The following is a 14889-nucleotide window of genomic DNA, read 5'->3' as shown; positions in this document are numbered from 1 at the left end:
TGCCCACCACAACACTGGGCTAGTTTTTCTATTTTCAATAGAGACGGGGTCTTGCTCTTGCTCACTCTGGTCTCGAACGCCTGAGCTCTAGAGATCCACCCGCTTTGGCCTCCCAGAGTGCTAGGATTACAGGCGTGAGCCACTGAACACGGCCCCTCATACCTTTTTGCTTTTCATACACATTTATTAAGCACTTACTGTGTATTAGGCCCTCCCCTTGGAGCTACGGATACCAAGTTGAGTTGGGCAGAGTCCCAGCCCTCAGGGAGGTGACAGTCTAAAGGGAGAGATCACACTTATTCATGCCCAACCCAGGCAAAGGGCGTCATAGAACCCACACACACATAAACAGGCACAGATCAGGGGTGCCTGCCAGAAAGGCAGCACAGCCCAAGGTCTCCGGTGTCTCCAGGGCTTAGCTAAAGCCTCAGTGTGTGCTGTCTCCTGCGGGCTGCGGGAACACCAGCAGGAAGACGTTATTATCTTCTGCACTTTGCAGCTGAGGGAACGAAAGCAGAGCGAGAGCATCAAGATGCCCTGTCCAAGATCACCCAGCTAGGAAGTGGCAAAACTGGGACTTTAGCCCAATCTACTGGATTTCACCAGGTTACAGCCTCTGCCAAAAGGACTAAACGTGATAACTCATCAGGCTGAAAGGCATAGGGTTTAAGAGAGCAGGGTCTGGAACTAGCCTGCCTGAGCTGAGACTTCTGTGCTTCCTACTTACTGGCATCAGGGAGGTCTTTAGCCCCTGTGCCTCAGGGTCTCCAACTGCAGAATGAAGCTAATTCACGTCAGCACCCATTGTGTATTAAGCCCGTTAGGGCCAGGAACAGGGCGAGCAGATCAAGACAGCATTGTGCAATATGGGGTTGGATCCTATCTCTATATGAAATTTGATATTTTGTTCGTCATCGATTTTTGGCATTCATTTTGATTCTTTTTTTTAAATATTGCGGTAAAATATTCTTTATCTTGAATAAAGAGGATGTCTGCGGTGCTGGCATCCTCTTCAATCTTGCCTATTTTGATATTCCGGGGATGTGGCAGTGAGCAAAGCAAATCCCTGCCTTCAAGAGACACACATCCTAGTGGGGGAGGCTGCCAATAAACAGATAAAATTATGTGACACTTCTGGTGCTAAGAAGAAAAATGAAGTTGGGTAAAGAGACAGAGAGAGGCATGGAGCTAAAAATAGTACCACCTCACAAGAGTTGGTATAAAGAGTACAATAAATGATCCATGCGAGGGGCCCAGTACAGAGGGCGCCACGGTAAGTGCTAGGCAAACATTGGCCACGAGTGTGATTTCTGTGCTGGGCTCCAGCTCTCTGCCCTCCGGGAGCTTTCAACTTGGGGTAACATTTCATAAACTGCGTACAGTCCCTACAGACACGGGGGTTCTCAAACTTTGTGCACCATAGCCCCCTTGGAAGTCTGATGAAATCCATAGACCTCCTTGTCAGGATAATCTTTTTAAGTGCATCAAATAAAACCCGTAGGCTTACAAAGGAAACAAATTTTTTTGGAATACAAGTATCAAAATATTTTTAGATGTGTGATAAAGTGACATATGTGCTTCTCTCTGAACAAAATTAAATAACAAGATCCAGCTGTGGGTCCAGTAACCACCATGGGTTTGAGGTCACAAAGAGTGGAAGTTCTATTTCGAGGCATCTGCAGGAGCTGGAGGGACATATAAAATCTGGGGGGGGGACTTTTTGTGACAACATCATGGAACTGCTAATACTACTATGATTTGTTGCCTAAATTCCTAACTGAGAGGAGGGCTGTATTCCAGCTAGAGGTCGGGGAAAATAAAGAGATTTGTCCTATGCAAGTTCATAGACCCAGATTACAAACTTCTGCATTGGGGAGCTTTTACATTTGCTTCATGGATAATGACTAGCGCTTTTTAAATGAAAGAATAAAATAGACTGGAGTAGAATAGGATAGAGTAGAAATCAGCAGGTGTTACCCATAAAATGGTAAGTACAGGGGCTGCACATGGCGGCTCACGCCTATAATTCTAGAACTTTGGGAGGTGAAGTGAGAAGATTGCTTGAGGCCAGGAGTTCAAGACCAGCCTGAGCCACATAATGAGACCCCCCCTGATTTCTACAAAATAATCAAAAATTAGCCAGGTGTGGTGGCACCTGCCTATAGGCCCAGCCACACAAGAGGATCACTTAAGCCAAGGAGTTTGAGGCTACCGTGAGCTCTGGTGACTCTACTGCACTCTTGTCTGGGCAACAGAGAGAGATTCTGTCTCAAAAAAAATAAAAAAGGTAAGAACAGAGTCATGAAACTTTCATTTCTATCGTGTGTTTGTGTGTGTGTGTGTGTGTGTGTGTGTGTGTGCGCGCGCGTGCGCCGCAGGTCATGATGCAAAATATTCTTCTTCCTGCAACTCACAGTCCATCAGCTTTGACTTGGCCCGTCTGCCCTCCTGCCCACGCCAAGTACATACATAAGCTTCAAGCTCACAAAAGGCTGTGATGTCAACGGCTGCTCAGCCTTCCTCCCCCTTCAGAGAGGAGCAGGTGTGGTGACGCCCATGTCCTGAGCTCATCCCCTGTTAGGAGACCTGCCCCTCCTACTGGCCCCACAGCAAACTTTAGGAGGGCTGTTTGCACAGCACCAGATAGTAGCATGTGTGGGGGTGCCAGGCTGCGGAGGTGTGGAGCTAATGAACGGAAACCACCTCTGATGAGACACTCACAGAGAACTGAGGCAGAGTGGGCATTCAGCAGAGGCTTTTCCTGCACACGTGTGCATTCTTCTTCTTCTCAATCCTGGCTCTTGAAGGGGATAGTCTGAGAGAGAGGACTGCAATCAGAAAAACAAAACTGGGCAGCGCCTGTGGCTCAGTGGGTAGGGCGCCGGCCCCATATACCGAGGGTGACAGGTTCAAGTCCGGCCCCGGCCAGCTTGAACAGCAGTGGCAACTGCAACAAAAATAGCCAGGCGTTGTGGTGGGCGCCTGTAGTCCCAGCAACTCGGGAGGCTGAAGCAGGAGAGTCACCCTGGCCCAAGACCTGGAGGTTGCTGTGAGCTGTGACTCCACAGTACTCTATTGAGGGCAACAGAGTGAGACTCTGTCTCAAAAAAAAAAAAAGAAAAGAAAAATAAAAAGAAAATTTCTAGGGGGGCGCCCGTAGCTCAGTGGTTAGGGCACCGGCCACATGCTTTGGGGCTGATGGGTTCAAACCTGGCTGGGGCCTGCTAAAAGAAAAAAAAAAAAAGTAGCCAGGTGTTGTGGCAGGTGCCTGTAGTCCCAGCTACTAGGGAGGGTGAGGCAAGAGAATTTCTCAAGTCTAAGAGTTGGAGGTTGCTATGAGCTATGATGCCACAACACTCTACCAAGGGCAACATAGTGAGACTCTGTCTCAAAGAAAAGAGAGAGAGAGAGAGAGAATGAACAAATGAACTACTAAGGGAATCTACTCTCCAGTTTCCCAAGTGGAAAGGAATTCAACACTCTGCAGATGGGAGGGGAAGAAAAAATTATTCTATTTTCAGATGTGTGAGCAGTTAGCCCTATGTTAATAAGTAGGAAATTAATAAAGGGAAAAATGGGCTTTCAGGGCTGGGGGTGGGAGAAGTTCAAACTGCAGTTCAGCCTAGTGGTTCAGAACAGCCACTTCAGGGTCTGAAGCCTGAGAGTTCAAATTCAGGCTCTACCGCTTCCTTGCTATGTGACCTGGGGCCTGTCATTTTCCCTCTCTGGACCTTGGTTTTCCAGTCCATAAAACGGGGAAATAAATAATAGCATCTGCTTCAAGGGGCTTGTGGGGGCATCAGTGAAAGGATGTAGTCAAGGGGCTACTCAGGAACATGGGCACATGGTTGCCTTCAGGAACTCCTTGACTTGAGGTGTTTAGGGCTGCAGTGAGCTACGATCATGCCATTGTACTCTACCCGCACTCAGCACTTTTCTGGTACTCAGAAGGAGTATATATATATATATATATATATTTCTGAGACGGGAGTCCATGGGTTTCATTGGACTTCCATCATCTAGCCACATTAGCAACTTTCGAGATGTTCCTTGTCCCAGGCATGTAGCATCCTTGGAGCCAAGTAAGGGGAGGAACTGGGATTTGAACCCAGGCCCTGGAGCCCATGCTCCTAAGTGCTGTATTGCTCCACTAAAGTCTGGGAGTTGGTCCTCGCAGCATTAAGGAGAATCTCAAAACTACAAGCACGCAACTGCCCAACAATGATGGATAGTGCTGCTTCGCCCTGGAATGATATGCATTACTTAAAATTTTAACTGTGGAGGGCGGCGCCTGTGGCTCAAAGGAGTTGGGCCCTGGTCCCATATGCCGGAGGTGGTGGGTTCAAACCCAACCCACTGGCCAAAACTGCAAAAAAAAAAAAAAAATTTAACTGTGGATAGTGTGGAGCTATTAAAAATTCTTAAGCTATAATGTAAAGTTAAAAATAAATAAATTCCAGGCACAGCTAAGGCGCTGCATCTTCCAGAAGGCTTTGCTTATTCCTTCCCTCGTCAAGGGCTAGATTGGGGTTTCTTCCAGCCTGCCACAGCCGCCAGAGCCTCCTCGCTCACAGCTTTCAGGGCACCAGGCTCTAACTTCCTGTGGCCTCAGTGAGCTGCTTAACCCAGGAGAGGGGGCAGCCAAGTGGCCTGAGCTCAAATCCTCCCTCCTCTCTTTTCTAACTGTGTGACCTTGGGCAAGCCATTTCACCTCTCTGTGCCCCATGGACTGGTGCAAGTAACAGCTAGTTCCAAGGCCTGTAGTTAGGATTAAAGGTGGCATCTCTTATAAAATGCTTGTCACACTCAATAAGTGTTAGTTGTTTGCTCCTCTCTGCACCAGACTGCGAGCTCCATGACAGTAACTATCTTGTCCTATCCTTAACTTGTGTTCCAAGCACTCAGCACAAAACAGGCACTCAGGAGGGGGTTGCTGAATGAATCCAGGCATTCATTCCAGATATGTATGGAGCCCCTTCTCTGTGCCAGATCCTGGGGAGACAGAGGTGAATGAGACAGATGTAGTCTGTGCTCTCCTGGGGTTTGTATTCTCCAGGGAGAAGGGGGATGGACAGCCAATAAAGAAATAGGCAAATAAGTAAACAAGAAAACACAGGCTTCGGCTCAGGGCCATGCAAAATATGAAACAGGTGGTGTGACACAGAGTACTCAGTAGTGTTACTCCGTATGGCAATCAGGGAGGGCCTCCCTGAGGTGGTGAACTATGAGATAAGACCTGATTGACGGGAAGGAGCTAGGCCTGGGAAGGGCTGAGAGAACAGCGTTTCAGGCAGAGGGAATAGCAAACGCAAAGGCCCAGAGACAAGAATGCTCTCAGAGTCAGCTGGAGATGAATGAGTGAAAAGAGTGGGGGGCGGGAATGGGGAAGCACGGCAGAGGTGTGCACACCTTGCCAAGCAGGAGAAGCAGCCTGGAGTTTACTCTGAGAGCAGCGAGCAGCCATTTCAGAGGTTCAGCCCAGGCAGGGGGCTACGCCATCCCTCCATCCAGGAGTCCCCACACCATGGGAACTGTCCCAGCCCAATCCTGCTTGGAGACACCTGCTTCTCAAGGCAGAATCTGACCTCAGCTCCGCCCCAGAGTCACTGCCATCCATCCTTGTCTCTGCTGCCTCTCATGTCAGACTCGCGGCCCCATTAATATAAATGAGGCCTTTTGCTGACTCAATTTCCAAGTGAGTCCAGACGTTCAAGATCTCTATTCCAGGAAATGTGAAATTTATGTAATGAAAATTAAAAGAGAAAGTGGGGAAGCGGCTCCTTCAGCACCTGCTTCCCGGGTAAGTGAACCAGGTCTGTGCTTCTGGCAGAAGATGGATGAAGGTGCCACCAAGGGCTGCTGGGAGCCTGTAGACAGCAACGAGGGAGGCTGCAGGGTGGTGGGGAAACTTTCCCTCCCCAGGCCCTGCAAGAAAAGACCCATAATGATAATTGGTCACATTCATTGCTTAGTCCTGTTCTGAGTGCTTTGCATATGTGATTACTTCATTTGACACTCATTTAACATGATGGGGAAGGCATTACTATTTCCTCATTTAACAGACCAGGAAAATGAGGCGCAATTGGAGAAATGACTTGATAAGGTCACACAGCAAAATAGTGGGCACAATGAGACTCAGGTCTCTTTTAGTAGCACTCCCACAAACCTCTTGTCCAGGGCTCAGACCATGAGAATAGCAGAAAGACCCCTGGGTTCAAATTTAAGCTCCCACTATTGAGCTGCTGTGACCTGGACAAGCCACTTACCTCCCTGAGAATCAGTTTGTTTATAATCAGAACCCCTTTGCCACAGGATTTATCTCTGAATTAAAGGAGATAATACACAAAATGTCAAGCACAGGATTTTAACTGCCCTCTCTCAGACTGATTTAAAACAAAAACAATTGGAAACTCATAAAACTGAAAAGTCTTAGAGTATGCCTTCAGGTGTGGCTGGATCCAGGGGGCTCTAAAGGGATCAGTTTTTTTCTCTCTGTGTGTAGTGGACCCTCTATAGAAGATCCAGGGCTACATCATTCTTACAGCTAGAAATCTTGCTGAAAAGAAAGTACTTTTTCCCAACAAGGCAGCAAAAGTCCCAAGATTCACTCTGATTGGACCATTTGGGTCACAAACTCATCCCATAACCAATCTTTATAGCCAGAGGGAGGGACTGTGTTTATTGGCCCCCCCAGGGTCCCATGCCCATCTCTGGAGCCAAGGGAAAGGGTGCAGAAAACACAGGCACAATCACTTGGACTATGAATGAATGGAAGAAGGTGGGTCCCCTGGAGGAAAACTGCGGTGATATTCCCAGAAAAATAGAGAATTCTTATCAGACCAACACAGCTGCCAGATGGTGCTCCTGGCACATAGCAGGCCCTAAAAAAACCTATGTTTAATTGAATGAACAAATACCTACCCCTCCACAGAGACAGTTGTAAAGATAAAATGAATTAATATATGCAGAGTCCCTGGCACACAGCACTCAATAAATCTTGTCTTTAAGGGACAAAATGTGCTCAAACAGGGTTTGGGTTCTGGTCATGTGCTGATGAGCATAGATTATGGAAGGAGCCAGAAGAAAGAGCTTCCCTTGCCTCAGCCCAGCCTCCCTCACACTCACCCCCCAGGGCAGGGCCAGAACTAGATAAGGAGAGTGACGCCTTCAGTGCTCAGTACAAGGAGGAACCAAAACTGAGTGACCGAAGTAAATAATATCCGAGTGCAATGTTTTAAAAATTGATATCAATGCAGAGATCTATGATGATAAAATAGCAACATTTTAAATAAAGACACCTCTATACACGTATTTGCATATCAATATATTTGAATATCCAGATGCACACGTACGAACATTATCACAAACATGGTCGTGTATATTTACTTAGATTATACACATAGGACCAGTGCATTGCACAACTCCAGAAGGTCCCATTTCCTGGCAGACTGCATGAACAGCACCCCCTGAGTTGTATAGGTGTAGCTTCTGTGGCTGAACACAGTAGCCCTGCACATGAGCAAACATGTACATACATTGCCATCCACGTGTAAAGGCATAACCACCCATATGCCACCAAATGTGTGCCACACAACATCACACATGCAGACATGCCAAGAGACACAACTGCATGAGCCAGTCACATACATGCTCACATTCCTGCCTCAGGCCCTTTGCACCTGCTGTTCCCTCTGCTTGGAATGCTCTTGCCCCAAATAACCATATAACTCCCTCTTTTATTACCTTCAAGTTGTGCTCAGAGGTCACTTTCTTCATGAGGCCTTCCCTGACATGCTCATATTCCACCAATTTTTTTTTTTCTGAGACAGAGTCTCATTCTAGTGCCCTGGGTAGAGTGCTAGGGGATCATCATAGCTCACAGCAACCTCAAACTCCTGACCCTCTTGCTTCAACCTCCAGAGTAGCTGGTACTACAGGTGTCCACCATAACGCCCAGCTATTTTTAGAGATGGGGTCTCTCTCTTGCTCAGGCTGGTCTCAAACTCCTGAGATCAAGCACTCCACCCACCTGGGCCTCCCAGAACGCTAAGATTACAGGTGCAAGCCACTGTGCCCGGCCCACTTTTTTAAATAGCAATACCCCACACAGCCTTACTTTATTTTTCTCCTTAGTACGTATTACCATTTGACATATATTTCACTTTTTATCATATTTAGTGTCTGTCTACTCCACTAGAACATCAGCTCTACACTGGCAGGGATTTTTGTCTGCTTTGTTCACTGCTATGTTACCAGCCTCTCAAATAGTACCTGACACATAGTAGGCACTCAATAAGTATTCATTGAATGAATGAAAGAAGTCAAGAGGACAGAGAGCCCTGAGAATGAATGAGACCAAATTTCCCACTGACCCAGCAGGAGGGCAACCTGGAATCAGATGTAGGTTGTTTTCAAGAGTAAGGTGCTCTACAAGGTACCTACGCTGCAAGAGCTCTAAGATTATTTTCTCATTTAATCCTCATAACAGCCCTCTAGGATACTATTGTCCATCTCCATTTTACAATAGAGGGAAAAAATGAACTGAGAGGTTAATTCACTTGCCCCAAATGTCACAGCCCAGAAGAGGCAAACCTGGGATTTGTACCAAGGCAGCCTGCCTCTACACAGCCCAGACACACACACACACACACACACACACACACACACACACACTTAGGCAGCATTCTAGTCTTCCCACAACTCTCAGAAATGAGAACTCCCAGGTTGGATGTGGTGACTTACATCTGTAACCCTAGCACTCTGGGAGGCCGAGGCAGGTGAATTGCCTGAGCTCAGGAGTTCAAAACCAGCCCGAGCAGAAAGGAGACCTTGTCTCTAAAAATAGCCAGGCATTGTGGTGGGCGCTGTAGTCCCAGCTACTTGGGACACAGAAGCAAGGGGATAGCCTGAGCCCAAGATTTTTAAAGGTTGCTGTGAGCTATGACACCATAGCACTCTACCCAGGGCAACAGAATGAGATTCTGTCTCAAAAGAAAAAAAAATGAGAACTGCTTTCCCCCAAACTGGATGTTTGGGGTGCCCTCCTCTGCCAGTCCTTCCCCTCATTGTCCTCACTGTATCCCAGCCAAGAACAAACCTGCATCCCTGGTGACGCAGGAAGGCTGTAGGCTGTCCGGTTGTCATGGCGACAGCCACCAGCCCCTGTAAACAGTCTCGCCTCTGGCTGCCTGGCTGGCTCGCTCTCATCACACTCAGGAGCTGTTCCCTGGGCCTTACTCCACACTTGACCCCTTCTGGGTGGCAGAGTGAGCCAAAGGTCCAAATGCCTATCCTGCTTCCCACCAGGGGAGCCATAGAGGCTTAGAAACAGAACCTGGGCCCCCACCACCCTTCCTGCCCCTTCTTGGCTGTGTGACCTTGAGCAGTCTCTCCCCTTCCCATGACTCAGGTCTCTTGTCCCGGCTTTACAAGGTGGTCAGAGGGAGTTAATGCATTCCTTTCTTCCTTCTTTCATTCACTCAACAAATAATATTTATCAAGCCAAGCAATGGTCTAGGCAGGGGCTAAGGAGACAGCAGTGACCGAGGCAGACTAGGTCCTCTGAGGGACAGACAAGAAACAAGTTCTGTGAAGAAGAGAATAGCACAGGTGAATGTGTATGGCTGGGAAGAACAGGACAGGGGCTGCTTTACTCAGGGTGGTCAGGAAAACCCTCTCTGAGGAGGTAACATCTGAGCTAAACCAGAATGAGAAGATAGCCTTGCAAAGATATGGGAAAAGGATTATTCTAGAAAGTAAATGCAGGATGTGCAAAGGCCCTGAGGCAGGGGTGACTTGGGACAGAAGGCCCTACCCTCAAAATAATGCTTATCATTCTAGGAGGGAAGGCCCAAGGCACGAGCTGTAGTGCTGCAGGTGGAGGGAGAGACAGAGAACATTGACAAGGGATGCTGCTTAAGATGGCAGGAAGGGGTGACCTCATAGCCAACTGCTACAGATCTGGCCTCCAGGCCTGGAGCGGGACAGCGCTCAGACTTGGGACCTGAGCTTCTGCACCAGGACACAGTAAAAGAATAGCAATCACAATACGACAGGCTCTAGGTGCTTTACATGCATTAACTAGTTTAATCTTTACAAGCCTAAGAGAGAGGTTACCGTTAGATCATTGTCTCCATTCTATAGAAGGAAAACTCTGGCCAAGAGTAACTTTCCCAGGGTCAAATAACTGCTGACTGGCAGAGGTGAACACACACCATGCTGGATGCTCTGGGAATGAACAAAGGGACTCTGTCCATTGCCTCAGAAGTGGTGGGGACAGTGGTAGAAGTGCCGTTTGTAGAGGACACCAGCCCATTGTGGCAGCACGTGGGACTCATGGTGGCCAGATGTTCTTTTTTTTTGAGACCGTCTCACTATGTCGCCCTTGGTAGAGTACCATGGCATCACAGCTCACAGCAACCTCAAACTCTTGGGCTTAAGCAATTGTCTTGCCTCAGCCTCCCAAGTAGCTAGGACTACAGGCACCCGCCACAACACCCAGCTATTTTTTTGTTGCAGTTGTTCAGCAGGCCCGGGCTGGATTTGAACCCACCACCCTCGGTGTATGTAGCTGGTGCTGTCACCACTGTGCTCCAGGTGCCAAGCTGGTGGCAAGATGTTCTAATTTTCCAAAAGAAATATTTTAGGTGACCTCTCCCGATTTTAATATGTTGATTCAATTGTTATTTTAAACATTGGGCAGTCAAATAAAACATAGCATCCTCCTAGAGCTCTAGGTGGGGCCAGCTAATAATTTGCATGGCCCAGTGCAAAATGAAAATGCAGGGTCCCTTGTTCAAAAGTCACAAACTTCGAGCTGGCAACAGCAGAATGTTGAACCAAGCACAAGTCCCTTCTGAGCATTAGGCCCTGTGCAAATCCCCAGGTTACTGGTGCATGAAGCCGGCTCTGCTTCTAACATGAGCACTTCCTAAGTCCTTATTGAATCAAATGGAAAGGAAGGGGAAAGGAAGGAAAATGAAAATAGACAGTGCTTTAATTTTCTTTTTTTTTCTGAGACAGAATCTCACTCTGGCATCCTAGGTAGAGTGCTGTGGTGTCATAGCTCACGGCAACCTCAAACTCCTGGGCTCAAGCGATCCTCTCGCCTCAGCCTCCCAAGTAGCTGGGACTACAGGTGCCCGCCACAATGCCCAGCTATTTTTTTAGAGACAGGGTCTCGCTCTGGCTCAGGCTGGTCTTGAACTCGTGAGATCAAGCAATCCACCTGCCTCGGCCACCCAGAGTGCTAGGATTACAGGCGTGAGCCACCGCCCCTGGCCAAGATGATGCTACTGTGATTCCCATTTTCCAGATGAAGAATTCACTTGGAGAAGTGAAGTCACTTGGTCCTTGATAATACTTGAGAGAACTAACACGGGGTAACCAGGGGTGAAGGAGAACAAGTGGAGAAAGTAAGAAAGAGCAAGGCGAGGGGAGGCAAAGCCATCGCAGAGCTGCCCCGCAGGCTGGGCTGCACTCAGGTCTCTGCCAAGACTGTGTGGAATCTGGGGAGGCCGCCGCACCCCAGAGAAGGGCCCATGGCATTTCTGAATCACGGTGCCATCCGCCCCGGGTTGGCTCCTCTTCGGCGATCCAATTACTAAATGTAGCCGCATTCTTTAAAAATGTCTTTCCTCTTATGTAATGCAATAGTGACAAACGCCAAACAGATGGTGCTGTGACAAGCTTTTTAAAAGTTGATTAGGAGCTCTCATCTTTCAAAATTAATGTATGAGCATTGAAACGAGCTTCAGCCGGCCACAAAACTCAATCAAGGATCCATATGGGACAAATCGCCTGACAGATTGGCCACACTCACCTCCTTGCTGGCCGGCATTTGACGTGAAGTCTAGGGAATGTTAACAGCACGGGGCAGGTTGACTGGGGAGAAACGATTCAGAAGATCCCTGGTTTGCAGAAATGCCTTCGGCCTCCCCAAAGCCCAGGAAGCTGGAGCCTCCCCAATCTATCTACCCTTGTTTCAAACTTTTACATTGTCTTCGAGAGAGCAGACTGTCTCTCCTTGCCTCCCAGAGGGAAGCGGGTTAGTCACAAACTATGTCAGATGCTGCCAGCGAGCTGTTTCCCCCTACACGCTCTTTCTTCCTCAGTGTTCAGGGATGAGATCATTTCATTCGGAGCCAATTATAGATGGAGAATGCCAGGGATGTGCAAAGAATCCTCCTCAGAGCCTTTCTCTCCCACCATCACAGGCTGTACCCTGCCAGGACGGGCAGGAACAGAAGGCCCGGTGTCCGGCCCCAGGTTCAATCCCAGGGTTTGCATTCCTAAGCCACAGCTTGGATCTGTTAAGCTAGGCGGGGGGCTGAGCTGTTGGCTGCATGGAGCTGTTGGCTGCATGGAGCCTGTTGGCTTTAGAAGTTCAGAGCTAGATGAGCCCTTAGAGATCATCACTGTTCAGATGGGGAAACTGAGGTTCGGATAAGGGAGATGGCTTGCTCCGGTTCCCAGAGTAAGTTGGTGGCAAAGCCAGATAGGTGGATATATATTCTCCACCTCCCACGAGGAGGATGCCTTTTGTCTGAAATGTGTGCAGCCCCTGTTCCTGCTGCTTCTGATACTACACCCTGAGATTTCCTAGGAGCATCATCCCTTCCCTACTCATAGTCCTTGGGGCTCATCCTCCCGCCAAGGATGGGCACCTGACCCAGCCCAGCCAATCAGAGCTGTCCACCCCCCACACTCCACCACCCTTGGTGTAGGAGTAGGAACCAGTGTGTGAGATGAGCCAGGCCAACAAGCAGCAACCTCAGGACTTTAGCAGAGGCTGAGGTCATTGGAAAGGAGACATTCTCTTCCCCCTTAGTGATGTTGAACTTGGGAGGAAGAAAGCCTAGCGCTGCTGGCAGCCATCTCTGACACCACAAGGTACCTGCTGAAGAATGAAGCCACAGCAGGGGACAGTGGGGTCAAAAGAAATCATACAACCCCTTTACTCTTTAAACACCTGGATCCAGCCATACCTGAAGGTAGACCTATTCTGAATATTTTAATTACATGAGTCAATAAATTCTCCTTCTTGCTAAAGTTGGTTGAGTTCTGTCACCCATCCCCCACAGGGCCTTGACTGATATAGGGACCTGAGGCCCTTAGGTGTAGAAGGTGTAAGACAACTCTCCAAAATATCACACTGAACACGCCCTTCCTCCAGCCCAACACATTTCTGATCTGGTTTTTCTTTTTAAGAATTGTCTAGACGGAGACACCTTCCCCCTTCCCCAGTAAATTCTCTGAGTCCCGCACAAGCTCCAGCTCCACACTCCAGACGGAGCATCCAAGGTAAATAAATGTCCCACGTCACGGTACCTAAGAGCTGGCACTGCCTTCTGGGTACCATGACCAGGCTGTTCCCCACCACAGCCTCTGCCTTCCTATGTAGTCAAGAGCACAGGCTCTGGAATCTAATCATGAGACCTTGGGCAAGTCCTTTGACTTCCCCAAGCCTCAGTCTCCTCATCTGTAAATGGGGGAAAGATCACCTACCTTATGGAGTCTTCAAGGGGATTGAAATGGGCACCACTATTTAGGGGCTGAAAAAATGGCAGTATAAGGGGACAACAAAAATTATACGCTATGGAGACTTGGTAAGTATCAGACACGGTCCACTTGGGAAGGGAGCACCTATGCACACATGGCAATTTCCACATAAAATGGCCTCCTGTCCTGTGGCCATTCAGAGGCAGAGGCAGAAATGTCAGCTGCCAGGAACTGGTCCTGGATTCAAGCCAGGCAGCTCCTTGCTGGCCTCCTGCTTCTCTTCCCCTTCCATTGCCCTTTGCCTGGCTCCGAACCCCAGGCCGGCCACACAGGTGCTGCCGAAATGCTCACCCAGTGACTCATTTGCACTCCCAGAGAGCAGGAACAGACAGTGATTCCCAGGAGCACCCAGAGTCCTGATTTAGGAAAGAGATCGAGTAGCAGTCACCTTTGGGCCGGTTCCTGCCCAGTTCCAAGGACAGCTGAAAAATAACCTCCCTCCCTCAGCCTGTGGCAGGGAAGCCCGGGAGCACCCTTAGAGCCAGTGGAGGGACTGAGCTGCAACTCCCCAGCAGAGTTCCTCATTCATTCCAGCAACGATTCCCAAAGTGCGGGGCGCACATCTGAGACGGTTTTACCCGAACCCAGGACGTGGCATTAAATCATAGACTCCAACACTGATTCCTACTGCAAGATGGAGGCACCTTGAAAACACGCTACTGAAGGAAATCAGCTCACCACCTGTGTGACTCCATTTCTGTGACAGGTCCAGAAGAGGCAAACCCATCAGAACAGAAAAAGATTAGTGGCTGCTAAGGGCTGGAGGGGTCAGAGGAATGAGGAGCGACTAGGAGTAAGCACAGGGTTTCTCTGAGAGCGGGACAAAATGCTCTAAAATTAGACCATGGTGATAGGCGTGCCATTTTTTGCACATACTAAAAAGGATTGAATTGCACACTTTCAATGGGTAAATGCTATGCTATGTGAATTAGCTGTTAAAAATATTAATAACAACTGACTCCTAAGGGGAGAAATTTAGGCTCCTTTCGAGTCTCTAATAATTTCCCTAATTTGTCAAAGAGCAAGTCTCCATTGGCCACTAGAGTGTCCTTACCATCCACGCTTGCTAACCTGTTTGAATAAGGAAATTGGGCTTCATGCTCAGTATCCTGGGCAGGCAACACCTAGCCAGACTTGCTTGGTTTCCATTGCATTTATTTCCCTGATTTTCTTCTTAGTATGGCACCTGATTAGTCATTTATATATTCTTTTTTATTCAACAAATATTTATTGAGTATTATTGTGAGTCAGGCACTATGTTAGGCCCAGAGACACACAGACCAAAACCCCTGCCGTTGCGGAGCTGACATACTAGTGTGGGGAACCAAA

Source organism: Otolemur garnettii, unplaced genomic scaffold (assembly GCF_000181295.1).
Source record: "Otolemur garnettii isolate 467f Iridium unplaced genomic scaffold, OtoGar3 scaffold00023, whole genome shotgun sequence".
In the NCBI taxonomy this organism is placed as follows: domain Eukaryota; kingdom Metazoa; phylum Chordata; class Mammalia; order Primates; family Galagidae; genus Otolemur; species Otolemur garnettii.
This window is presented reverse-complemented; position numbering follows the sequence as displayed.